Source organism: Rhinopithecus bieti, unplaced genomic scaffold, assembly GCF_001698545.2.
Source record: "Rhinopithecus bieti isolate Rb0 unplaced genomic scaffold, ASM169854v2 scaffold_3734, whole genome shotgun sequence".
Classification (NCBI taxonomy): Eukaryota; Metazoa; Chordata; class Mammalia; order Primates; family Cercopithecidae; genus Rhinopithecus; species Rhinopithecus bieti.
Window position 1 is genome coordinate 2,230,264 of NW_016804423.1, and position 27,230 is coordinate 2,257,493.

Below are 27,230 nucleotides of genomic sequence, written 5' to 3' on the forward strand. Positions count from 1 at the left end.
GAATGTGTCTGCCTCCAGCCCCATTCACAGTCCCTGGCACTGCTGTGTTATTAGATCGTGTTCAATGAATGCTTGTGGAATTGAATCAACACCGCGTGGATTTACACCCTTTCCTGTCAAATAGCTGGTGCTAAAAGATACAGACCTGCACTTCAGCCATGCAATGCCTTTAAGATGTTTCATACTCTGATGCAGAGGAAGATGTCTCTTGCCATAACAGAACCACACCGAGAAAGATCAAACAAGATCACACCAAGAAAATGCATGTACAGGTAAATCTCATTTGCAATTATTGCAGCATGCACCGAGTCCAAAACATTTCACCCACACTTTATTAGCAAAAAAGAAAACACCTGCAGGTCAGCGTCTTCTCTAAGTCCTGGCACAGGAATACCTGAGCCATGGAGATGTTCAGTGCGTTGTGTAAATGACATTCCTTTCATGGAGACGAATTGGCACGTGGGGTCTAAAAGCCATTCTGTAAGACATATTCCAAAAATAATTGTTTTGGTACTTCTTCAGACTGAGCATTTTAGAAAAAAATAAAAATAAAAAAAAGCCCTTAGCCGCTAGGTCACACGTACCAAATAGTAGTTCATTACGATGCAATAAGGCCCCGCCACACTTACTAATTTTATACCAAGAGGATGAAATGATGTTGTCTAGGGAACAGGATAAGAGAAAAGGGGTTTAGGAACTCAGAATTTTATTCTGGCTCTGATGCTAATTTTCCTGTGACCTCAGCCAAGTCCTATAAATTGTTACTATCTGCGAAGTGAAGATAATGGACAAGTCTCACAGGATAGTTGTGGAGATTAATTAGGCAGCTCATTTGAGATTCAAAGTGCTGTGAGCCCACAAGAAAAGTCCTGGGGAAGAACAAAGGCAGGGCCCACACTTCGTTTCAGCAGGCGGGGACCACACCAAAGGCACTTCAGGGATGCATTTGGTGGCACCCCGGTATTTGTTAATTAACTGGTATTAGGAAGTCATTATGGTTACCAGGGGTTAATGGAAAGATTGAACTTGCTAAAATGGGCCATAGAGGCGTAAATCGAGGGCTCCTTTGTTCAAAGAAGGATTGGGTCCCTCAGTATTAAGCCTAACTGGAGTGTGCTTCCTGGCCTTTCAGATATCTTTCGGAAATCCAGAGCAGGCTGTGGGTAACATGAACATCTTATTTTTCAGTGAAAAATGAAATCTTTTACTTCTCAATTTGTCCAAGACAAAAATTATTTCAAAGAAAACAAAGAGACAAGTTAATTAGTATGCCTTCAGTGATCCTCTGATGGAAAAGTTCTATCCCTGCATCCCTTACACCTACAGCTACAGGGTGAATGCTCACACGTATGCATACACACACGCACACACACACACACACACACACACACAGAGCTGAATGAGAAGTCTAGGAAGAAGCCAGCATAACACTCAGGGAAGGAGCCCAGAGGAGTCTCCAGCTTGCACAGAAGGAACTCATGTGTAGTGCGCGGCATAGAATGAAATAGATCCCAGGGTTTTCAAAGCGAGGCTCAGCTTTGCAAGAGAAGCTCAAATGAATACAAACCAGTCAGGGAAGTTGTAGAAGGAAGTGAGATGTTTGACTTTTTATGAAAGGTGTCTTTTGAGGGCAAATTTTGTGAGAGTTATAAGAGGGAGGGAGGAGTACGGATAAAGATCAAAAGTCCCACATCCCCTAGGCCTGTTTCCATGTCCCTCTCGTGGTGGAGGCCTGTGTGTGCATTTCAACAGGTGCACTAAAATCCTGACATCTCTAACCAGCCCCAGTCGTCCTATTTGAATATGGCTCTATATAGATGACAAGCCTGAAAAGCCATACATCCCGCAGCAGCCGTTCAGTCCTTGAAAGAGCACTGCAATTCTACCTTGCCAGGAGAATTTGCTTTGTAAAGAAGAAAGGAAAAAGGGAGAAAGATAAGAACAAGCCGTAAATAAAGCAGGACTAAGAAAAGAAGCAGGATGATGCCCCTTGAAGGATAGTACAAGACTAGTAACAGGGCTCAGAACACGTTATCCTAGCATATGGCATGCTGGCATTTAAGGAGACAGCAGAAGCAGGAAGGTCTCTCTGACCTTCTTCCACCATTCTCCCCTGAAGCAGGCCATGAAAGAATTCTCTGGCCTTTCTCTAAAATAAGTCACAAGACTCTCATTACAGAAGATTGTCCCCTGTATTAGGAAAGGAATGAAGACACAAAGACACCAAGAGGCATCTGAACAAAGGCCTTGCTAAGTCCCCCCCATTTTATAACCATTAGGTCACACCCACTTTGTCCAATCATATTTCTGCATGACTGTCCAAGTCTTCGTCAAACCTAAATATCCATGTATTTCCGTTTCTTTGGGTCTTCATTTCTGAAGTCTCCCATCTTACATAAAACTTACATTAAATACATGGATGTGATTTCTTCTTGTGCATCTGTCTTCTGATATAGTGGGTCTCAGCCAGGCACCTGCCATGACTGAGAAACATAATCTTTTCTCCTCCAGGCCCCCTTTCTGTCCATTCCACTGGCTTGCACAAAGTATTGGAATACTTATCGAAGTATCGAGTTCTAGTCACAGGGCAGTAGCTACCTTCTGGATGGGCATCCATTATTTCCACTTGATTCTCACGGCGTGAAGACACACAGTAAAGTCTTGAAACGGATCAATGTCTGGAAAAGCAGATGCTGGGCCTGACACTATGCCCTGCACAATGTGGATATTCTGTATCTAGACCTCAGTGCCCTCCAGAGAGAAAAGACTCATTTTTCAAGATTACTACCTTTGACATTATGAACACTGTGCTGGAGTTTCATAGTGCTTTCTTTCTGGTCTTGGAATTTCTGTGGCTTGGGCTAACAAACCCTGCTAGTTGTTAGGGGCAGGGTAAGGGGCAACCATTCTTGTTTAAAGTAAGGAAGGCCTTCCTCTTCCAGCCTTGCAGGAGCCTTGGTTGTCTCAGGGGAGTAACCTGGGGGAAGAGCCTAAGTGCAGGATTTATCATCATAACCACAATGGAAAGGGAAGACAGCTCCCACACACCCAAGGCAGCACCAAGCCTGTTCTTCATTCAGAAGGAGCCCTGCCCTCTCTTGGCTCCAGTCTCTCCATGGGAAGCTCTGGGTTCCCCAGCAGTGTGCACTGCCTGGCACTACAACTGCAGCCCACCCAGTCTTGTCTTCTCTAAAGAACAGCATCACCGTGTCATGCAAAATCCTCCAACACTTTGACTATGTCCTACCACAACAAACCTACAAGGTACGTACTTGGCTTTCCAGATTTCTCATAACATAGCTGTGCCCTGCCTATTCAGAAGCATTTCCGAATATTTCCCCAAACCCACTGGGGCCACTTGGGCTTGGCATCGCACTGTCTTCCCCATGATCACGCCCTGATGCACTTGCCTGAATGTCTTCCAGTGAGTGGCTTGCCTTTCCCAAGGGATCAGACCCGTCCTGTCTCCCTGCTGAAATGCTTCCCCAAAGGCCTTCACTGACATTGCCATGACCCAGGGAACTCCCTCGACATGGAGTTTCTTGGCCGTTTGTATTTTTGACTGCAGGGCTTCATGCTAAGTCACTGTGTTAGCTCATCACCTTTTTAAAAGAAGACCGTGCCCATCACCCTTTCTACCTCCACCTTGCTTAATTTGTTTTCATAGCATTTATCATTACCTGAAATTAAGTTACATAGTTATTTAATAATTTTTCTGCGATCCTAGTGATAGATATATCCCATGATGGTCTGTACCTTGTTTATATTGTACACGAAATGTGTCCCCATTGTGTATATCTGCATGGAAAACCAGAACACAGTCAACCACAAATGTTTACATGCCACCTATGTTGGAGCACACCGTTCCAAAAGCTTTCTTTATTTTATTAATTTAATCCCCACAATAATCTGATGAGGTAAATATAATTCTTTCTTTCTTTCTTTTTCTTTCTTTCTTTTTTCTTTTTTTTTTTTTTTTGAGACAAAGTCTCACTCTTGTCCCCCAGGCTGGAGTGCAGGGCATGATCCCAGCTCACTGCAATCTCCCCCTCCCTGGTTGAAGTGATTCTCCTGCCTCAGTCTCCCAAGTACCTGGGACTACAGGTGTGCAGCACCACATCTGGCTAATTTTTTGTATTTTTAGTAGAGATGGAGTTTCACCATGTTGGCCAGGCTGGTCTCGAACTCCTGACCTCAGGTGATCCATCCACCTTGGCATCTCAAAGTGCTGGGATTACAGGCAAGAGCCACCACACCTGGCTGAGGTAAGTATAATTATTACCCCATTGACAGAGGAGGAAACTGAATCACAGAGGGTGTGCATAAAACCATTATGCACACTGCTAGCATGTGGCTGAGCCAAGACTCAAGTGCAAGAAGGTTGGGTCCAGAGCTCGAGAGTTTAGCTGATTGATGATGCAACATCATGTGTACTCAATAATTACTTTGAATAGTCAGATGAGTAAAAATCATTTTCTATCAACTGTAGGTTCCTTATGGCATGGAAGCACGCATGCACTTTCTAACCCCACCCCTATCTCAGACCTAAGCAGGTAACATGACCCTTAGTAAATTCAGTGCCCCAGGACTGGCCAATACCACAGACCCTGTATCTCAAGGATGCTCTCACCTGACTACGTGCACACGACTGAGAAAACTCTTCACCAGCTCTCCAATCTCTGTTCCATACATCAAGAAACACTTGGGAATTGCTTTGCAGGAAGAATTTTAAAAATAAAAATGATGTCTATTAATATATGTCTCTTATCAAGAAGTGCTCAGCACATGACCTGTAGAAGCCTGATGGTAACTTGGATTTAAAGGGGCTTGGGTCCCAATGCCATTATCTTGCCAAATGACCTTGAAAAAGCCTTTAGTCATGTGCACCTCAGTTTCGTCACCTGTACAGTTATGATGATATTGGTATCTCCTTTCTAAAGTCTATGTGCCTCAAACACAGTAAGCACGAAAAGATATTAACTGTCATCATTAATAAATATCATCAATGACTCTCATCCTACTTGGATAGGAGGGAAGGGAGAGTTCTGAACATAAGACAAGTAGACATAATACAGACTGTCTTGAACTTTTTAGCCCTAAGATTGTCTGAAGATTTTTACCTACAATATTAAATAATGCCATGTGTATGTTACTCCATAAATAGTTACTGAGTGGCAAGGATGAGAAGGGATAAGCTGTAGTGGTCGATCTTAATCCTAATTCCTCCTTTATCATGATTTTGATACTACAGTGCTTTGAAACCCAGGGGAACACCATTGACATTCCTAGGAGTTAGGAAAAGGAGCCGTCAGTCACAGGGGCCAGGACCGAGGCATTCAGAAACAAAAGGCGAGCTGGGCGCACTGGCTCATGCCTGTAATCCCAACACTTCGGGAGGCCAAGGTGGGTGGATCACTTGAGGTCAGGTCAACATGGTGAAACCCCATCTCTACTTAAAAAAAAAAAAAAAAAAAAAAATTAGCCTGGCGTGGTGGCATACACCTATAATCCAGCTACTTGGGAGGCTGAGACAGGAGAGTCGCTTGAACCCGGGAGGCGGAAATTTCAGTGAGCTGAGATCATGCTATTGCCGTCTAGCCTGGCCAATGGGGCAAGACTTCATCTCAAAATAAAATATATAAAAAAAAGGGAAAGAAACAAGGCAAAGTGATACACCAGAGGGCTACTGAAATCAGAAAGGGATTCCCCAAATTTAGGGCTATGGTGACAATCTCTAAGTGGTCCTAATCTTGCAAAGGACACAATCTGTAGCATAGATAATGAACAGTTTCAGAGTACCTTTCTTCTGAGGTGATGAGAGAACATGGGACAGGGTGTTGAAGGTGTAACAACAGTAAGGGTCGTGGCTTCATGCTAACCGGGGCTGGAACCTAAAGAAGAAGACTAAAGATCGGAGAAAAGAGCTGAGTTTAGGTATTGCCTGAATCACAGAGAAGAACAAAACTAACCTCTCCTTCCATAGTGACACTGGCATTAGGATTGCCAAAGAAAATACAGGATGCTCGGTTCAGTTTAAATTTCAGATAAACAATGATTTTTTTTTTCAGTATCAGTATATCCCAAATATTGCATGTGATTTACTTATGCTAAAAATATTTCTTGTATATCTGAAATTCAAACTTAACTCGGCATCCTGTATTTGTATTTGCTAAATCTGGTATGACCACTCTATCTGAGATGTCTACTTGGAGTCTCTAAAAAGAAAAGCAAGAAATGGCAGATTATAAGATGGCAGGTGTATTAGGGTTCTTTAGAGAAACAGAATCAATAGGATGAATACATTGTGTGTGCGTGCACATGTGTGTGTGTGTGTGTGTGTGTGTAGTGAGAGAGAAAGACAGAGAGAGAAAAAAAGTGGGGGAGAGAGAGGGAGATACTTATTTGAAGGATTGGCTCATGCAATTATGGGGACTGTTAAGTCCGAAATCTTCAGGGTGTACTGGCAGGCTGAAGACCAGGGAATTGTTGACGTTGCAGCTCACAGTCAAAGGCAGTCAGCTGGCAGAATTCCCTCTTCTCATGGCATTCAGGCTTTTTTCTACTCAGGCCTTCTACTGGTTGGGTGAGGCCCACCCACACCACACAGGGTATTCTGATTTACTCAAAGTCTGCTGATTTACATTTTAAATTAAAATGTCGTTTAATTGAACTTAAATTTTAAAAATACCTTCACAGAAACATCGTTTGACCAACTATCTGGGTACTGTGGCCTAGCCAAGTTGACACATAAAAATAACTAACACATTAGGGAAGACAGCTGGCTTCCCTAATCTGGTGAATTTGAAGCAATTAACAACATATTCATGGGAATCTCATCACAGAAGGACGTGTTAAATCATAAAGCAAAACAGCAAACACATATACTGCAACAGCACAAGTGCTCTGGGCATATGCCTTGCTAACAGGAACCTTTTTTCTTTTTTGAACCGGTTGCCTAGAGATGCTTTGTTTTGCTTTGCTTTTTTTCCTTTTTTAAAACATTGATCCTTGGATGAAAGGAAGTGAAGGTTACTATTTGTTTTATCTCCTGCTCACAACAGAATGGCTGTGAGAGAAATAGTGAATTTGAAAGGGCTTAGCTTGCTGAAGCCAAGCAGAATTCGAACTCTCTCTAGATCACTGTAGACAAAACAAGTTGTACGGCCAACGCTTACTCATTTGGCCACACAGGCACTTGCCTGGACTCCCCGTCTAGGGCTAAATTGAGCAGAACAGCGGTCAGCCAGCTTCCCTGTTTGAAGGTGAGAGCTCACGGGGACAGTGAGCTCCCAGCTGGTCTTCCTTTACAGCTTCATGGCAAGAGCTTCCATGCTGACAGCATCCGGGGAAACGTCCCTGGGCCGCGGAGGCCCTTCCCATGGGTGACATGCTGCCCACCCTGGGTCGACAGCCAGAGAAGGGTGGCCGTCCCACTGCTGGCTTCGCCCGCCTGTTTCCCGCAGCTTCCCTCTAGTCATCCACCTACACCCGATGCCCAGTTCCCTAGAAACCTGCCTAGTATAAAAGGAAGCAACTCTAGAGAACAGAATCAGAAATCAGAAAGCAAGGCCCTGTCCTCTGAGTTCTCTCCTGGATGGGGACCGAGGAAGGTAAACTCAAGCAGGGAGTGCTTCTGCCACACCCAGGTTGTGTTTATTTGTCTCTTCTGTAGATTGAGAAAAACATCTCCCTTAGCTTCCAGTGGGAGAAAACAGGGCCATATTTCCCCGAGCCATATGAGGAAAGTGGGTGATTTTGAGCTCTAATTAGAGCTGGCTCTAAGAAAACACACCATGTGCGTGAGAGCTGCTTCTTCTCACATAACCCAATTGAGGAAATTTCCCCAATTAGATCTTGTTTCTTGTCTCTTTTAATCAGCAAGACTTTATACAATGATGCTCCTACTATACTCTCATCCAATTTGCAGACCCATATATAAATAACAATGAGCATAGTAGGAAGCGTTTTATTCTTATTTATTGAGTGCTCTTCAACTTCCAGATACTGTCTTGAGGATTTCACACGTACTAACATACTTACTGCTAGGAGGTAGGGACTACCATGACCTCTGGCTTCAGAGCTCACTCTGTTCCTCAAGGGAAATAATTTTTTGGACATTTCATAATAATAACTATTGACACATTAAGTCTTTTTTTTTTTTTTTTTTTTTTTTTTTTTTTTTTTGAGACGGAGTCTCGCTCTGTCGCCCAGGCTGGAGTGCAGTGGCCGGATCTCAACTCACTGCAAGCTCCGCCTCCCGGGTTTACGCCATTCTCCTGCCTCAGCCTCCCGAGTAGCTGGGACTACAGGCGCCCGCCACCTCGCCCGGCTAGTTTTTTGTATTTTTTAGTAGAGACGGGGTTTCACCGTGTTAGCCAGGATGGTCTCGATCTCCTGACCTCGTGATCCGCCCGTCTCGGCCTCCCAATTAAGTCTTATAAAGCTTTTAAAGGTGTTTTTACGAACTCATCTTTCCTCTTTATGATACTACTTCTGAGATAAGGTGTTTTTTTGTTTGCTTGTTTTTTTGCTTTTAACATCCCCATCACCTCCATTGGAAGAGTGAGGGAGATCAGACTGGGAGAGGTTGAGGGATTAGCCTGGCCTCCCCTGGGTGTGCAGGTGAGCTATGTGACTCTGTACCAGATGCTCTGTCTGCCGAGGCACAGGCCCCCTTGCCTGCAGTCATCCAATGCAGTATCAAAAATTCAGTACCCATCTTAGTGTCAAAGTCTTCCCAAATGCAACCATAAGCCAGAAAGAAATGTATACCTTCCCTCCATAAACCATTATTCCAAATTCTTCTGCTATTGCCAGTGACCATCATCTGCCTTCTGATCTTCCAAAGGAAGAATCAAAGAAGATGCTTCCAAAGGAGGCATCAAAACCTAAGAATCATCACTGACAATCTCTCTCCTTCTTCCTCTCACAAGTAAACCAGGCAATCAACATGATATTTGAAGTGCCCATGTCCAATTGGTTGAACAAGTGCTAACCTAGCAGCACCATATCCAGCTATGATGGGGCAGGTGCAAAGATGGAAGAAGAAAGATGGCCCCAGAGCTCACGTTTTGTAAAGTCATGAAGGAGATAACTGGAACATGAATCATTATCAACTGAGATAATAAATAAGAGGACACGAGAGAAGTCACATAAAACATTCTTACTAATGCGAGGGACCTCACAGCATGGCGTGTTTACTTCCAAGGGTAGCAGAGAAAAAACAGAGAAGGCATATAGCATCTGAGCTGAGACTGGAAGGACTCAGGACCAACAAAAACAGGGCAAGGCTGAGGCTCAGAAGTCAGAGTGAAAATACAAAGCAATGAATGTTGTATTTTGACTGATTTTTAGGAGGAAATGAATCTGAAGAAACTAGGGCATGAAGCTAATTTTTAAAAAACACTCCATTCTTCTCTGTCTGCACCATCATCACCGGGTCCAGGCCTTTATCATTGTTTATTTAGTATGAATCTTCCCAAACTATTTTTGCGATGCTTTTATAAGCAAGTAGTATGCACTGAGTAAAACAGCGATTGTGCAAGAAGATGTTTAAGCTGTCATGAGCAACGTCACACAAAACCAGGACAAAATCTCACCTGGCCAGTGGCAAAACTACCCAGTCTCCCAGGCCACACTGCACCCAGACTTCTGCCCTCATGGCTCCCTCCTCCTGATAAGGATGAAATCTGGAGAAAGTTAGGTGCACTTATTGCATACTTCCTCCAGGGGTGGAAGCTCTGGAAAAGGCAGAGATACTCTTGAGAGCTCAGAAGGGTCAGTGCATCCAAAGCACACTCAGGAGGCTCAAGCTCCCCACCATGGATAATTTTAAATGCTCTCTTCTCCCATCTGCCCGGGATTAACATCAGGCACGCTCTTCTTTGTGGAACTACAAATTTCTCAACCTCTTTAGATGGCCATCTGGCAAAATGAATCAAAATTCAAATGTCAACAACTTTTGGTCCAATAACTCCACAGGCAGAAATTGATCTTAAGAAATAAAAAGACAAGTGCAGGAGTGTGTATGTAAGAATGTTCAGAGCATTGCTTTTATTTTTTTTAAACATTATTCACTTATTTATTTTAATGAACAAATTAAAATTATATATATTTATCATGTTCAACAGGTTGCTCTGAAATACGTAGAGATTGTGAAATGGCTCAATTGAGCTAATTAACATATGCATTACTCCACGGACATCTTTTTTTTTTTTTTTTTTTGTGGTGAGAACACTTAAAATCTACTCTCTTGGCAAGTTTCAAGAATACAATACATAGTCCCCATGTTGTTCAATAGATCTCTTGTAGTTATCCACTTGACTGACATTTTATATCCTTCGACAAAACGTTCCCCAACCCCCACCCCAATCCTAGTCCTTCCTAACCACCATTCTACTCTCTACTTCTGAGTTCAACTTTCCACAGCATCGCTCCTAAATAAGAGATATCAAAAACTGAATTAACCACTGGTAGGAGTGTTATTAAATTATTGTAGATTGACAATTATGTGTCATTTAAAAACAATGGAAAAAGGCCAGGCATGGTGGTTGGCTCATGCTTGTGATCCCTACACTTTGGGAGGCCCAGGTGGGTGGACCCCTTGAGGCCAGGAGTTCAAGACCAGCCTGGTCAACATAGTGAAACCATGTTTCTACTAAAAATACAAAAATTAGCTGGGTGTGGTGGCATATGCTTGTAGTCCCAGCTACTCTGAAGGTTGAGATGGGAGAATTGCTTGAACCTGGGAGGCAGAGGTTGCAGTGAACTGAGATGGCACCACTGCATTCCAACCTGGACGACAGAGACTCCATCTCAAAAATTAAATAAATAAATAAATAAAATTTAAAAATAAATAAAATGATGAAACAGGTCTGTATTTACTGGTATAAAATTTTCTAATGTTTAGATATTTTTTGTTTTGAATTACAGATTGTGCTTTTCAGAATTATATTCACAAATATGTAAACATGGAGTAAATTCTGGAAACAGATTTCAAAATGTAGTGGTGGTGGCCTCTAAGAGATTACCAGTGATTTTATTCTTCTTTATAATTCACAGTACTGTCTGCTTTTTAAAAATGATCGTATTATCCCTTTTATAATAAAATAAGCGATTTTAATTTGGGAAAGTGTAAAGTCTATCTTCACTGTATTTTCTCTTTACTTATCTCCCAGTTTTATGTGGTCCAGAGAGGCTGCATCAGTCGCAGGCCCCTAAGCCCTGCCTGGTTCAACAGTATCATCTCACTCACGCTGGTCATCCCATTGTTAGAAAGAGCAAGGGAAGAAGGATGAGAAAGGAAGAGAGGGAGGGAGAAACTGTCCCCAAGAAAAGGAAACTATCGTCTGGTAAGATTCAGCCCACGTTTCTTGTTAAATGATGTGAATTCAAATTGTTGATATGTATCACCAACACGACATGTGCAACTATTATCTCGAACCATATTATAAAATACTGTATATGAAAACATTGACAAATATACTGTAGTTGATGAGTACCAGATATGATTATTGTTCTTTTCTTGTGTGATTAAAGGTGATGGACACGTGGTTTCCTCAACCTGTATAATTTAAGATACAGATCATTCCCAATACAACTTAGAATCTCATTAGTCAGTACAATGTTCTGAAGGCAAGACTGTGAGTGTCACTCTTTCTTGTTTAAGTGGAAAGGGGTGATTGATTTCTGGCAGACTGGTTTTATACAGTTTGCAAAATCTATTCTGGATTGGTTTCTGTGTTCCTGTGTTTTGTAAGGTTGTTATTATCACGTGGAGAAAAAAGTCCCAAAAGAAAAGCCTTGTAGAATCTAAAATGTAGGATTTCTTTTTCTCAGATTTTGCCCATTTCTGTCTCATACTGCTAATAGGTGACTGAGAGGCCCTGAAGGCAGGGTGTCCTTAAAAGCAAAGTTGTTCTTCTCCCAAATCTACAACAGCTGAAAGAAAACCCACTTTCTACCTATATCCCATCATGGAAGAATGACAACTCCACCATGATAGAAAGGCCAAGATCCTATTAAAAACTAAATAGCCTAATATCTCCAGCTATCTTCAACTCTGTCCTTCCTACACATTTGGCTGTTTGTTTATTTTTGTCAGAAAGACAGACTCAGTCTTTTGCCAGGGAATTTTCTAACATCCTGCCACCAACATCTGCACAGAATAGAATGTTTTGAAAGGTTAGATGAAAAGAAAAAAAAGAACTCTCTCTGAAAGGAGTGAGAAAGATACTAGTGTTTCTGTTTGAAGCACAGAATGGGTAAGAGTAAGTGCCAACTAAACCATATCAATGAACCCTTGTGCCAAAGCTTCAGCCTGCAAAGGAGCCTGAGGCTGCTTCACAAAGGTGAAGGAGACATGAAGTGACTTCCCACTCCGGCCACGCAGAGTGCATTCTGGACAGAACAACCGTTCACAGGCACTCACTCTTCTCCTTATGTAAAATACTCTGAAATTGCACTTTAAAGCGTTTCTCACTTTTTGTTGTTTTTCTTTTCCATCAGATTATAAATTCTAGAAAACAGAAAATATGGCTAATGTATTCTCCAATGTAGACTCCGTGTCTGCCACAGAGTAGAAACTAAACAATAGTTGAAGCAAAGAGGAAAGGAAAGAGGAAGGGAGGGAGGAAGGGAGGAAGGAGAAAAGGAAGAAAAGAGGAAGGGAAGAAGGAAAGGATTTGTGTATTTATCCAATTATATTCCCTCTACCATCCACACTTGATTGCTTGCTTTTTGAAAATGCATCATGTTGGCTGGGCGCGGTGGCTCATGCCTGCAATCCCAACACTTTGGGAGGCCAAGGCAGGCAGATCACGAGGTCAGGAGTTCGAGACCAGCCTGGCCAACATAGCAAAACCCCATCTCTACTAAAAATACCAATTAGCTGGGTGTGGTGGCGGGTGCCTGTAGTCCCAGCTACTCCGGAGGCTGAGGCAGGAGAATCGCTTGAAACCAGGAGGCGTAGTTTGCAGTAAACCGAGACCACACCATTGCACTCCAGCCTGGGTGACAGAGCGAGACTCCATCTCAAAAAAATAAAGGAAAATGCATCATGTCATTCTATGCAGCACCTAGCAAAGTGTCTGGCAGGGAGTAAAATAGTCAATAAATGTCTGCTGAATTCAGTAGATTCTTCAGTGCTCATTAGGTTAACAATAGACTAAAATTGATATCATGGTTTAAAAGAATGCTAATATAGACATGCTTATAAATAAGCACTTTAAATTAATTAGTTTCATAAAAAGAAGTTTTTGAATCCATTCTGATAACTAATTATTTCTGCCACTAAATCTACATGCCAGGCATATTTCTAAGGCTGGAGTAAGAGGCCATCAACATGCCAGGATTGGATGGGTCAGTTTTGCACAGGCAGGCAGACTTCCTGTTCCAGTCAGATTCACTCTAGGAATATCAGTTAGCCCTCCAAGTGTTAGTTCTTGGAGGGCTAATTCCAGTGGCCTAGAAAGATTATGCCTCAACTCAGCTGTTGTGATACTTTAAAATTATTCTGTTGTCAGAGGTCGAATGACCTGCTCCCACAGTCACCTCCTGGGAGGACAAACCCATATTAAAATGCCGTGGGAGAGGGAAGATGGGAAACCAGTATCAGATCCTATCTTCTCCCCAAAGTTCACACTCACTGCTCCTCAAAACTATCTCTAAGCTACAGTGTGGAGGAGAACTGTCCAGGTTCAAATCCCAGCTTTACTTGGCTAGATGAGTTATTTGAGCAGGCCAGAGTATCTTTCTCAGTTTTCTAATCTACAAAATGGGAATAAGTAATCCCTGTCTCAAGAATATTTGTTGCAGTGATTAAATTAAAGTGAGCTCCAGCATTATCTCATGCAGCATTAATCACTACGCACACGCGTTGCTGCTAGACGTCTCCAACAAGTCCTTACTGTGTGTCAAGAATTTTGCTAAGCACTTGAAGTGCATCTAAAATCCACAACAAACCCATACAGAAGGTCATAGTACTAGTAGTAGTACCTTCTAAAGATGTGGAAATTCATAGACAGATGTGAAAGGCACATGCTCCGCACAAGTAAAGTGGTGATTTTATTCTGGTGATTGAAATCAGGAGAATGACTCAGAAATAACTCAAAGGAAAGAAAGGGGCCTGCAATCCCACACAGGCAGGTAGACGTGAGTCCTATGGGAATCTGGAGGAAGGATGGACCAGGGTCCTGTCACTGAGGAGGGGTACAGGAGGGGGACATTTGGAATATATGGTGAGCCATTTCCTGGCACACGAAAGTGGTGGAAGTCATCACTGGCGCTGTTTTCCCGGAAGCACAAGACTGAGGTAAAATCCAATGTTAAAATTCATGGGTCTGTCATCCCAGAACTTTGGAAGGCCGAGGCGGGCAAATCACTTGAGGTCAGGAGTCTGAGACCAGCCTGGCCAACGTGGTGAAAACCCATCACTACTAAAAATACAAAAATTACCCAGGTGTGGTGGCGTGCTCCTGTAATCCCAGCTACTCGCTGAGGCAGGAGAACCTCTTGAACCCAGAAGGCGGAGGTTGCGGAGCCAAGATGGTGCCACTGCACTCAAGCGGTTTTGGCAAAACAGCCATTGCTTGTTCACCCCAATATAATAGTAGTGATAGTAAATAGAATCTTGACAATGATGGCGGTGCTAATAGGACACATTTATTGATGGTTTGCTGTGTGACTTGTCCCTCATACACTAAAATCTTTACATGCTTTACATGTACAATAACCCTATAGGGAAATTTCCTAACTGATTTTTCTGTTTTACAGGTCAAAATGTCAACCTTCACGGAGATCAGATGAAACTCATCCAAGTAAAGCTGACACGAAATGGAAGCACTGGCTTTATACCTGGGCTCTGACTTCCCATCGGATTCGCCCCGGACAACACAGAAGTTTCCATGCAATGAGATCTTGTTCTTGATGAGAACAAGAGAGTTGTTTCATTGCCGCAGTTCTGTTTCTTTTCTTTATTCTTTCTTTTTCTTTTTCTGAGATGGAGTCTTGCTCTGTCACCCAGGCTGGTGTGCAGTGACGTGATCTCGGCTCACTGTAACCTCCACCTCCCGGGTTTGAGCAATTCTCCTGCCTTTGCCTCCCATGTAGCTGGGATTACAGGCACCCACCATCGTGCCCAGCTAATTTGTGTATTTTTGTAGAGATGGGGTTTCACCATGTTGGCTAGACTGGTCTTGAACTCCTGACCTCAGGTGAGCCGTGCACCTCAGCCTCCCAAAGTGCTGAGCTTACAGGTGTGAGCCACCGTGCCCAGTCAATTTTGTTTCTTTTCTTTCCATTTTCTCGTTTTAACTTATAGACAAGCATCACACGACGTGCCTGAGTCTTCCAAGACCCTCAAGTCTTCCAAGATCTCTGCTTAAGGATGAAAAATTACATAATAGTGACTTTAAAGATTAAGGTGATTGTAATATTAATTTTTTTAAATGGCTAGAAAAGGAGGTCAAATATATGGGAAAGTCAATCTAGAGAAAATCTTGACATTGACTTCCTGATGTGCTACATATCATGGCATGCATCGAAAACTGCAGGATACACAAAAAAGTTATGCTGAGGTATCAGCTCTAAGAATTCAGTACAGGAGTGAGGTCGAGATTGCCTTTTGAGAGTAAATCCAGAAGCCAACTTTATAGATCAGAGTAGAATTAAGGCAAAATTACTTTAAGATAATGGAAGGTCTCCCTGGCCAGAGCAAACCTAAACTGAAGGAATTAGCTTATTAAAGAAAGAATGTGTCTTTTAAAAAGAGAAAGAAGTAGAGAGTAGTTAAAGCAAAGTGAAAAGGCAAACACACACCGCTTGCACCCCAGCCCCGTCCGGAGAAAGAATGTGGTTTTCTACAGGCACGCGAAGCTCTTGCCCTTCAACATCTGATGCCAACTAGTTAAACCTTCTCCTAATTTCATGCTCACAATGCATATTAAAGGTAATCAATAAAAATTTTACTGTCGGCAGGGCACGGTGGCTCACGCCTATAATCCCAGTAGTTTGGGAGGCCGAGGCGGGTGAATCACCTGAGGTCAGGATTTTGAGACCAGCCTGGCTAACATGGTAAAACCCCATTTCTACTACAAATACAAAAATGTAGCCAGGTGTTGTGGCACATGCTTGTAGCGCCCGTAATCCCAGCTACTGGGGAGGCTGAGGCAGGAGAATCACTTGAACCCGGGAGGCAGAGGTTCAAGTGAGGTTGCAGTGAGCTGAGATCTTGCCATTGCACTCCAGCTTGGGCAACAAGAAGAGAAACTACATCTTAGGAAAAAAAAAATGTCTTACTGTTCTCCTTGATTGGGACTGGTGACTGGCTAACTAAAAAAAAAGAAAAAAAAAATCACTGCAGATAATTACACAGATGATTTGTATATATCTTAAATATTTTGTTCAAATTCATTAAAACATATAAATATACATTCATTTACATTGAAGTTTTCATTAATGGTTGCACTAACTGGACCTTGCCGTAATATTTATTGCATTAACACACGGATGACAAATTGTAAATGGTCTGTTTCTTCCTGTTTTTGTTTTAAGTCACAGTAAAAAATTTATTAACTCGTGTGAAACAATTTAATTCAAATAAGGTAGTTCTAGAGTTTTCTCCTTAGTATTTCCTGTTGTCTCATCAACATTAATTCGGGGAAAAAAATAGTTTTAAAGATTAAACTATTTTGTATGAGAGTATGAACTGCTATATTTAGAATTTTGTTGTAAACCCAACTTTAACCAACAGTGTTTATGATTAGAAGGAGCTTGTTAAGAAAGCATCCCACCCCTACACAACCCAGGGTGGACTTTGCCTGCAAGTTCCCATTGGCAGCAAAGCGTGGGTGCCATGTCTCCTGGCATCTGTGTTGGAAGACCTTCATACCCTAAGCCAAGGACTCAGAGTGTGCTGGGTCCTTACACTCCCCTATCCCTGGAAATGGGGTGAGGTCCTCCAGGGGCCCTAGGACAAATGTTCACTGAGTCAGGAAATGCCCTTAGAATCCTCCGGCGGCAGCACCCCTCTTTCTGGCAAGCAAGGGGAGACTGTCTAGGGTCCTGCACTGTAGAGTGACTCATATCATACACATGCACATCCCTATACACACACCTACACACACACATACCCCTACACACACACACCCTAACACACACCCTACACACACACATCTACACACACCCTACACACACACTCCCCTAATACATACCTTATGCATACATACCCCAACACACACACCTATACATACACCCACACACACACACACCCCTACACACACTCCCTAACCACACACCCTACACACACACCCCTATGCACACACTCACACCCCTATACACACCTACACCCACACAGATACCCTTACATGTACACACTCCCCTAGCACACACCCTACAGACACCTCTACACACACACCTACACACCACACACACCCCTACACACACACTTCCCTAACACACACTACACACACCCCTACACACACACTCACACACATAATCCCCTACACACATAATCCCCTATACACACACTTTACACACACACCAACACACACATTCCCCTAACACACACCCTATGTCCACACACCCCTAAACATACACCCCTACACCCACCTACACACACATTTCCCTGACACATCCTACACACAAGCATGTACACACACAATCCCCTACACACACCCATACACCCCCTAACACTACACACTACACACACAATCCCTAACACACACTCATGCCCCCACAATCCCTACACACACACGCCCCATACACACACCTAACCACACATAACCCCCTACAACACACACTACACACACACCTACACACTACTCCCTAACACACACCCTATGCACACACAATGCCTACATACACATACAGCCTACACTCACAACACTCTCTAAAACACACCCCTACACACACACTCACACTATACACACACTACACACACAGTCCCTACACTCAACCAGATTCTAACACACACCACACACTCACCTCTACACATATCCCACACAACATGCCTTCCTAACACACACCTACACATCAAACACCACACACCTCTACAATACAACCCCTACACACACTCTTCCCTAAACACACACCCTAGACGCACACACATCCCTACACAACCACAACGCTCCATAAAACACCTTACACACACACATAGCTACACATGCAGTCCCCCTTCACACACCCTACACACACCAACACCACACACATACCCTTACACACACTTCCCTAACATCAACTCTATGCACACACACCCCTAGACACACACCCCAAAACACACACACCTACACACACACCTACACAAACATATCTACATACATACACACCTACACACACCCCTTACACACACTTTACACACCCCTACACACACAAATACCCTTACACACACACCTACATACATACATTTACATATATACACACTCTGACACCCATACACACCTGCACACACAACCCTATACACACACCCATACAAGCACAACTCTAAACACAAAACAAACACTCTTACACACACACCTACACACAACCATACACACATACACCCCTACATATATACACATCTACACACACACACATCTACACACATACCTATGCAGGCACGTCTACATACATACACACCTCCTGTATTAGTCTGTTTTCACACTGCTGATAAAGACATACCTGAGACTGAGCAATTTACAAAAGAAAGAGAGGTTTCGTGAGCTTACAGTTTCATGTGGTTGGGGAGGCCTCACAATCAGGGTGGAAGGCAAGGAGGAGTAAGTCACGTCTTACATGGATGGCAGCAGGCAGAGAGAGAGCTTGCGCAGGGAAACTCCTCTATAAAACAGTCAGATCTCATGAGACTTATTCACTATCACGAGAACAGCACAGGAAGGACCTGCCCCCAGGAGGAGAAGATCATGTCTTACATGATTGGCAGCAGGCAAAGAGAGAGAGCTTGTGCAGGGAAATTCCCCCTTATAAAACCATCAAATCTTGTGAGACTTATTCACTATCAGAAGAACAGCATGCCCCCATGATTCAATTACCTCCCACCAGGTCCCTCCCACAACACATGGGAATTCAAGATGAGATTTGGGTGGGGACACAGCCAAACTGCATCACCTACACAAATGCACAGCCCTTGCCCCACAACCCTACACACACACAACCCTATAGGCACACCCCTACACACACATTCACACAAACAAAGTTATACCTGAGAACATGAGCACCCCTACTCCTGAAAACCCAATGTTCTGTGCTGGGGAGGTGACCTTCCATGTCCATTCTCATGACAAAGGCTGCACAGACAAAAATCAACTCTTATCCACATCTCTTTCCCTAATGTCTTCTAAACAAGAAGAGATCATATCCAGATGAAGAAAAAACTTGTGTTGAGTCCCTGTCATGTCAGACATGGGTCTCTCTTAGATGTTCAGTACAATTTAAGTGGCCCTTGGGTGAGAGAATTGACAAATTAGCCAGCCGCACCTGGCTGGTGCAAGGTTGCCCCAGACCTGCATAGTGGAGCCTTCTTCTCCAAGACTGCTGACGGTCTTTCTTCCTGCTACTCCATTTTGTGGGTCTAAAGGGCCTCAAACCCTTGCCCAGTCTTCCCAGCAGCTGCAGAGGACAGCTGCAGAGGAAAACTAGTTTGCAGTATTAAAAAAATTCACAAATTACTATTCAATTTATATGCTATGCATTTTTAATTTTCACTCATTTAAATATTGCTGTCCATGAAGAGAACACTGTATTGGTTTGTTCTCATGCTGTTAATAAAGACACACCCAAGACTGGGTAATTTATAAAGGAAAGAGGTTTAATGGACTCACAATTCCACATGGCTGGGGAGGACTCACAATCATGGTGGAAGGCAAAGGAGGAGCCAAGCCATGTCTTACATGGCAGCAGGCAAGATAGCTTGTGTAGGGGAACTCCCTCTTAAAGCCATCAGATCTCGTGAGACTTATTCACTATCAGGAGAACATCATGGGAAAGACCTGCCCCCTTGATTCAATTACCTCCCACTGGGTCCCTTCCACAACACAAGGGAATTATTGGAGCTACAAATCAAGATGACATTTTGGTGTGGACACAGCCAAACCATTTCAAACAACCAGACACTCACAGTGCTAAAGAAATTACTTTGTCTTCAGTAGCTTGCTGACATCATTAACATTGTATATTTGCATATGCTGTTTACTTTGTGATTATGAAAGTACATTTGGGAGGGAATGGGGGATAGAATATTTTTTACTCAAAGAAATTTTGGTACATAACCTGAAATTATTAAACATACAATATGTGGGCCCTCACTGCTACTTTTGTCCTGTACCTGCAAGGCCCATCTGTGATGATGGTGGCTTTTATAAGCAGAGCATTCCCACTTCTCTGTTTACAGTGTTTGTTGCTAGAACCTTTCAACTTGCTCTTACATTAAGATAGTTGTTGATATGTCTTTATTTCCCCCTAAGATTATTTTCTTTATAATTGAAAGAAGAACTCTAAAACATAGCCGTCATAGAGCTAAACAAAGCAGATGACCATTAGACCAGATGCAGCTGCCATATGTATGAAGTCTGGTCCTTTCTTTATGGAGGGGAAAACAAGTCGAAGTTACTGATATTTACAAATTGGAAAATTTCACAACAGCACTAGAGCATTAGATGATCTGAAAACTCTGGCATTTCTTCAGAGCAATGATAGGCAAAGCTGAGTCTCAACTGACTCTGTCTGAAGAAGGAGCCTGCCATTTGTCACAGACTCCACTGCTTCCTTTTTCCGGACACTGAGGCCATTGCTGTTTCTTACCACTCTTTCATTGCTGTTCATCAGACAACAGGTTCAATCTTTCATTTCTATTCTCTACTCTGACAAGAACATTGCAGCTTACCATCATAAATGAGGGGAATAGCATTATCTCCAAACCTGAGATCCCTCCAATGGGAATTCTACAACTCCCGGGAGTTTACGATTCACACGTGTAGACAATGTCTGTACCTATACTCAGAGATGTAGACTGGCCTCCGTAGAGTTCCTTGAGCTAAAACAATACCAGGTAAACAATGGAATTTATTTTCAAGACTGAACTCAGTTCTCATCAGTTCAAGGTTGACCTCAACAAAATGAATCCAATAATGGGAAGAAAATGGAAAAAAAAAAAAAAAAAAGAAAGAAAGAAAGGCCTGCACTATGTATTTAGGCCCAGCTGACAGAATCTCAACACTGAATGATACTGATAAATAGGCTTCCTTGTGTATCCAGTGTGAAGTCTTGGTTGTTATTCATTTTCCAGTGAACATTAAAGTCATCTTTGGATTCTCTGCATTTCTAAAGTCTGGATATGTTTTATTCCTCTCAGTGGCAAAACACATCTCATCTATTGAGCGTTTGCATCTGAGATCTGGAGTAAGCAGAACTGTGGTTTGTGTGCTTGCATCTGCGAAATGAATCAGAGCTCCTATTAGACATGATTGCCCTTATTAGTGGATGTGACTTTTCAGCCAGGCCTTTGGGGGTTTTATGACTAACAGGATTGCATGGAAATTGCTCAGGAAAACAAAAGATCTTATTCTAGCAATCTGAATGAAAAAGAAATAATGCAAAATAATACTGACATTTTGATGACAAAAAGGAGAGAAAGTTTAGGCTGAAGTTGCCATGTGAGGTTACTGGGGGTGATTTTGCAAAGCATGCAACCAGCTTTATGTTGAATAAACCATGGAAGTTTAACACTTACTGATCCTTGGCAAGGCTCAGCAAACTGCAGTCAGTGTCGTTTCTAGCCATTGTTTTTGCTGAAATGCAGTTATCCTCATTCATTTACCTATTGTCTGTAACTGCTTTCACACCACAATAGCAGAATTGAGTAGTTGCCACAGAAACCCACTTAACATATTTACTACAGAACCCTTGACAGAAACATTTTGCCAATTCCTGCCCTAGACAGAAGTTTCTGCCTAGATTCCAAATGATTATTTAAAATTTGACTTTGCAGCAGTGTCCCCAAGAACATATGTGTTCCCTAGAGGTAGATGGACCTGGATATAAAACCTGGTCTATGTATTCAATGAGTGAATATTATGGAAATGTCCACTCTGTGCTAGGTACCAGTCTAGGTGATGAGGACCAAAGAGTGCACAAGGCAGGACCCTCTACTCTCAGAGACCTTACATTCCAGCAGTCCTATCAACAAACACTAGAAACTACAGGAAAGGTATTTCTCAGAAAACCTATTTCCTCAGTCGTCGGGTGGACTAGTACATTATCTATAGAGTTACAATGGCAATTGCAAGGTAAAATATGTGAAATTGCCAATACAGTGTCTGGCATGAAGAAATAGTACAATAAATATTATTTTACTCTCAATAAACAGGTGGGTGAAAAACAATTTTGTTATTTCAGGGTCAATTCAGCTAATGAGTAATTTAAGTTCGTGTCATGTTGTGCTCAAGCTGATTACGTTGCTTTGATGAGTCCTTGGAAGTGAGGTGGGTGAGGTGGGGTTGGGTCCTCCATGACACTTGATGTGTAGCTAATGAAATTGAACTTCACAGATGAGGGCCAGGGAGTATGTTGAGAACAACTGTTAAGATGGGTAGATGATAATCAGATCCATGTTTTAGAAAGATAGTTATGGCACATGTTTGGATAATAGGTTGATTTGATAGTTCTGATTTTGTAAAAGATAAATAACTTAGACCTGTCAATATAATACTCACTAGTCAACAAGTCTACTGTCAATATATATGTATATTGACACATATTGTCAATATATATGTATATTGACACATATTGTCAATATATATGTATATTGACACATACAATATATATGCTGTCAATATAATACTCACTAGTCAACAAGGCTACTGAAATTCAAATAAACTAAAATTTAAAAAGATAGAAAAGGGTCCTCTAGCAGAGTAGTCACATTTCAAGTGCTGGACAGCCACCTAGGGCTGGTTGCAACTACAGATAATCAGATATTTCCATTATCACAGGAAAGTCTACCCAGTAATGCCCAGTACACTTTGGAAAACATATAAGTTAATGCTTTTCAAACAAATGATACACTGTAATTGTTTGGAGTTGATAAATCTGGCTTAATGGCTCTAGAAATTTGATGACTTTTTGGTAGGAAATGAGAGAGATTGTTGAATGAGAATAAAGGAAATTCTTTTTCTCATTGGGACCTATGATACGGGCCCAGACCGTACAAAATAGAGCAGTATGGAGTGATTCCAACAATGAGAGTATTTTGCCCTGAACTTGTGGATTCAGACCAGGAGCTAGTGCTAAATCCAGTGCCATTGTGATTGACACTAGCTCCAGCCTCTAAAGGCATTTCTGTGAGCTCAGCATCTTCCACGACAGCCAATATCCAAGACGACAGTTGTGGAGACTTTCGGCCTTAATTGGACACATCTGAGTTGTAAATGTATTAGTGCAATCAATACTGGCAATAAGGATGCACATTGGTCACCAAAATTACTAGTATACTCTTTATGAGGTCCAGTGGGACAACACTGGTCCCCAGCCCATGCCGCCACACACAGCAGACCAGCAATCTCAGAGAGCCAGCAGTAACTGAGACAGCAGCTACTGACAATAGGAAAAGCCTGGAAGGGAAGAACATGGAGAACGCTATCTGGATGACAACAACTTCTCACAAACTTGCAAAAGTACCTGGGAAACATTTTGAGGCAAGCTAATGTCTATCAAGTGAATAGGTTATATTGCATACTACAAAAACTTGGATGTAACTGCCAGACGCTATGGTTTACACATGCAGTTCCAGCTACTTGGGAGGCTGAGGTAGGGGATCACCTGAGCCCAGGAGTGAGCAGTAAGCAGTGAAGTTAATCACACCAGACTGGGAAGGTGATAGAGTGAGACCTCAACTCGTAAAAAAAAAAAAGAAAACTTGGATAGAAAAAAATATATACTCTCATTTTAAAGTCAAAGCCTGGTGAGGTCTGATATATGGGAATAATTTTTTCTCATTACCAAAAAAACAGTCATTTGAAGGCCTTTATGCATTATCGAAATTAAGAATTTATAATTTTTTTTTGGAATATAGTAAAGTTTCTTAATTGAAATGGATGAACCCTGGCAGAGTAGTCTAAACAACACTATAGTCATTAGCAGGCTTATTTTTTTCTTTCTTTTTTTTTTTCCTTTTCTTTTATTTATTTTCTTTCTCTTCTTCCTTCCTTCCATCCCTCTCTGCCTGCCTCCCTCTCTCCTTCCTTCCTTCCTTCCTTCCTTCCTTCCTTCCTTCCTTCCTTCCTTCTTCCCTTCCTTCCTTCCCTCCTTCCTTCCTTCTATCCTTCCTTCCTTCCCTCCTTTTTCCTTCCTCCCTCTTTCTTTCTTTCTCTTTTTTCATTTGTTCTTTCTTTCATTTGTTTTCTTTCCTGCTTTTTTCTTTCCTTCTGTCTTGCCTTTTCTTTCTTCCTTTTTTCTTTCTTTATTCCCTCCTTCTTTCTTTATTTTTGATTTATTGAACTAGAAAAAGAAAATGGGTTATTTTTTAAGTTCTTCTTAATTTCTGATAGTCATAAGTTTACAAAGTTTTATTTATTTAGTGGGATCTTCTGAATATGTTGTAGGGCTTAATGTTGGACAGAATGAAAGTCGTCCTCTCCTTACATATGTGAGAATGTGCATGTGACCTGCATGTAGGTAGTTTTTCAAAGGCCCCTGGATGATTTGAATGTGCAGCTAGGATTGAGAGTCACCGTGGAATAGGATAGAGATCCACTAAAGAACTGTGGGCAGGATCATGATGCCTTTTGAGACATACTTTTGAAAGTTTATTCTCATGGTAGTACAGAGGAAGGAACAGGAGCAGGTGAGTTCTGGTGGCTTGTTTATAGTTATTGTCAAGAACCTGAACAAAAATCATGAGATAATTTAAATAAACCTTTGGACAGAAGAAGCTATAAATTGGAAAAGAAGTGAGCTCCACCTTGTTTTAAAAGCTGAGCCTTGACCATCTCAGCTCAGGTGAGAGAGCCGTGATTCTTGTTGGATTCCTGACCCCTGCCTCTTGGGAGTTGGATTGGCGGTGAGCTGGTGGCTAGCTCCAGGGAACTGGCAGTGAGTTGTGCAGGTGTTCATGTGCTGGTAACAGGCCACGAGGATCACCACAGCCCTGCGTTCTCCCCTCTTTTGAAGGTGACATATGTACTTACCTCTAATAGAGAATGAGAGATTCCTCCAGAGAACATGGGTCATTAACAACTGGGCTTTGCCTCAGTAAGTACATGTGCACACCTAGGGTAGAAAAGCTGCCGAAATCTGTGTTAAGAATGCAACTGTGAGCTGGAAATCAGGCTCTGGGTTCCAGCAGCAGCAGTCTTGGGACTGCAGCCTCCTGCTGAGCAGCCCCTCTCCTGTGTGACCGGGATTGGTGTCATGTGCCTCCCCCAGGAGAGCTCCTGGCAGTTCAGAACCTGCTCTGGGAGCCATGAAAGGTTTGCTTGTGATCTGAGCCTCCTATTAGGAGATGACAATACTCATGGTGCTAGACTCGGAAATCACCATATGTGCCACCATCTTGCAACCATCTGTGGCCAAAAGCAATATAATTCTGACCAGACGCAAGGGCCAGACTTCCAGCCAGCTACTCTGTTTTGATCAAATGAACCCTCTTACCAACCTTAGGAAGTCTGCAGACCATTTGTGTCTTGCACAAGGCCACTTTGAGTGAAAGATGGCATAGATCTACCCTGGATTGTTGCAGTAAGTCCCTCAGTCCCCCTGGCCTCAGGAAGGGCTTGGCTTTGAGTCAGCTCTCCTGGGAGGCTTGATTTCTCCTAAGAGCCCCAGACTCCAAGCCTGCACAGGTTTATTGTCTGCCCACATTTTCTTTGCTTGGATGTAGACAAAGCTCATATTGGGCTTTAGCACTGAAAATCCAAGATGTGTTTCAGGGAAAATGAAAGGGAGGTATCAATGGTGAAGAAAGTCTTCTGTAAAAAAAATAAAGCAACTGTATTTCTACATTATAAGTGCTGTATTTGTAAAGATGATGTGGAATCATGTTATCTTTGTAATTAATCAGTATTAATCTAATAAAGACCTACAGAAATCTAAATTATCTTCTCAATGGTAAAGAATTTCTCCTGTAAAAAATAAAACAATTGTATTTCTACATTATAAGTACTGTATTTGTAAAGATGATGTGGAACCATGTTATCTTTGTGAGTTATCAGTATTAGTCTAATAAAGACCTACAGAAATCTAAATTATCTTCTACACAGTCAGTCATCACAGCTACCCTCTTTCATAGAACCATTACTTCCAAAACTATATACACATCTATAATACATAGTTTTGTCATTTTACTACAAACCATTAAAGTTTTATGAGACACTGAACTGTCATTGAGTCGTAAGAGTTTTTGAATGCATTTATACAGCTAAGATTTAAGCAAGGTTAGATATAGTACTGTGACAAATATTTATAAAACAGAAATGTTTTTATAATAAAGCTCTAAAGACATCTTCAATTATCTGTTTCTTTTCCTTTTGGTCTAGTTAGGTGGGAACAATTACAGTCCTTGGCATCTTAATTAAAATAATATTATAATGTTAGCAAAACAAACAAAACAATCATTTGACATATTCATGTGGTAATTACATTAAAAAAAGATTACTCTCCATTATTCTTCCTGATTGTACTAAGCCATCTGTGCTTGTAAAAATAATAATAGACAATGAATATCATATGCCATATGTACTATGCTGTTTAATACTAATTAAGCAATAATCCTAAAGCAATCACTTGTTAACAGTGATCATTGTTTAAAGATAATTATTTTGTAATAAATGAGAATCAATTATCTATAATATTAACAATAGTTTTACTAAGTTTTTTACCTTTAAAAATTGCGGGGGGGCGGAGCAAGATGGCCGAATAGGAACACCTCCAGTCTCCAACTCCCAGCGCGAGCGACACAGAAGACCGGTGATTTCTGCATTTTCAACTGAGGTACTGGGGTCATCTCACTAGGGAGTGCCGGACAATCGGTGCTGGTCAGTTGCTGCAGCCTGACCAGCGAGAGCTGAAGCAGGGCGAGGCATCGCCTCACCTGGAAAGTGCAAGGGGGAAGGGAATCCCTTTTCCTAGCCAGGGGAACTGAGACACACAACACCTGGAAAATCGGGTAACTCCCACCCCAAAACTGCGCTTTAAGCCAACTGGCACATCAGTATATTATACACACCTGGCCGGGAGGGTCCCAC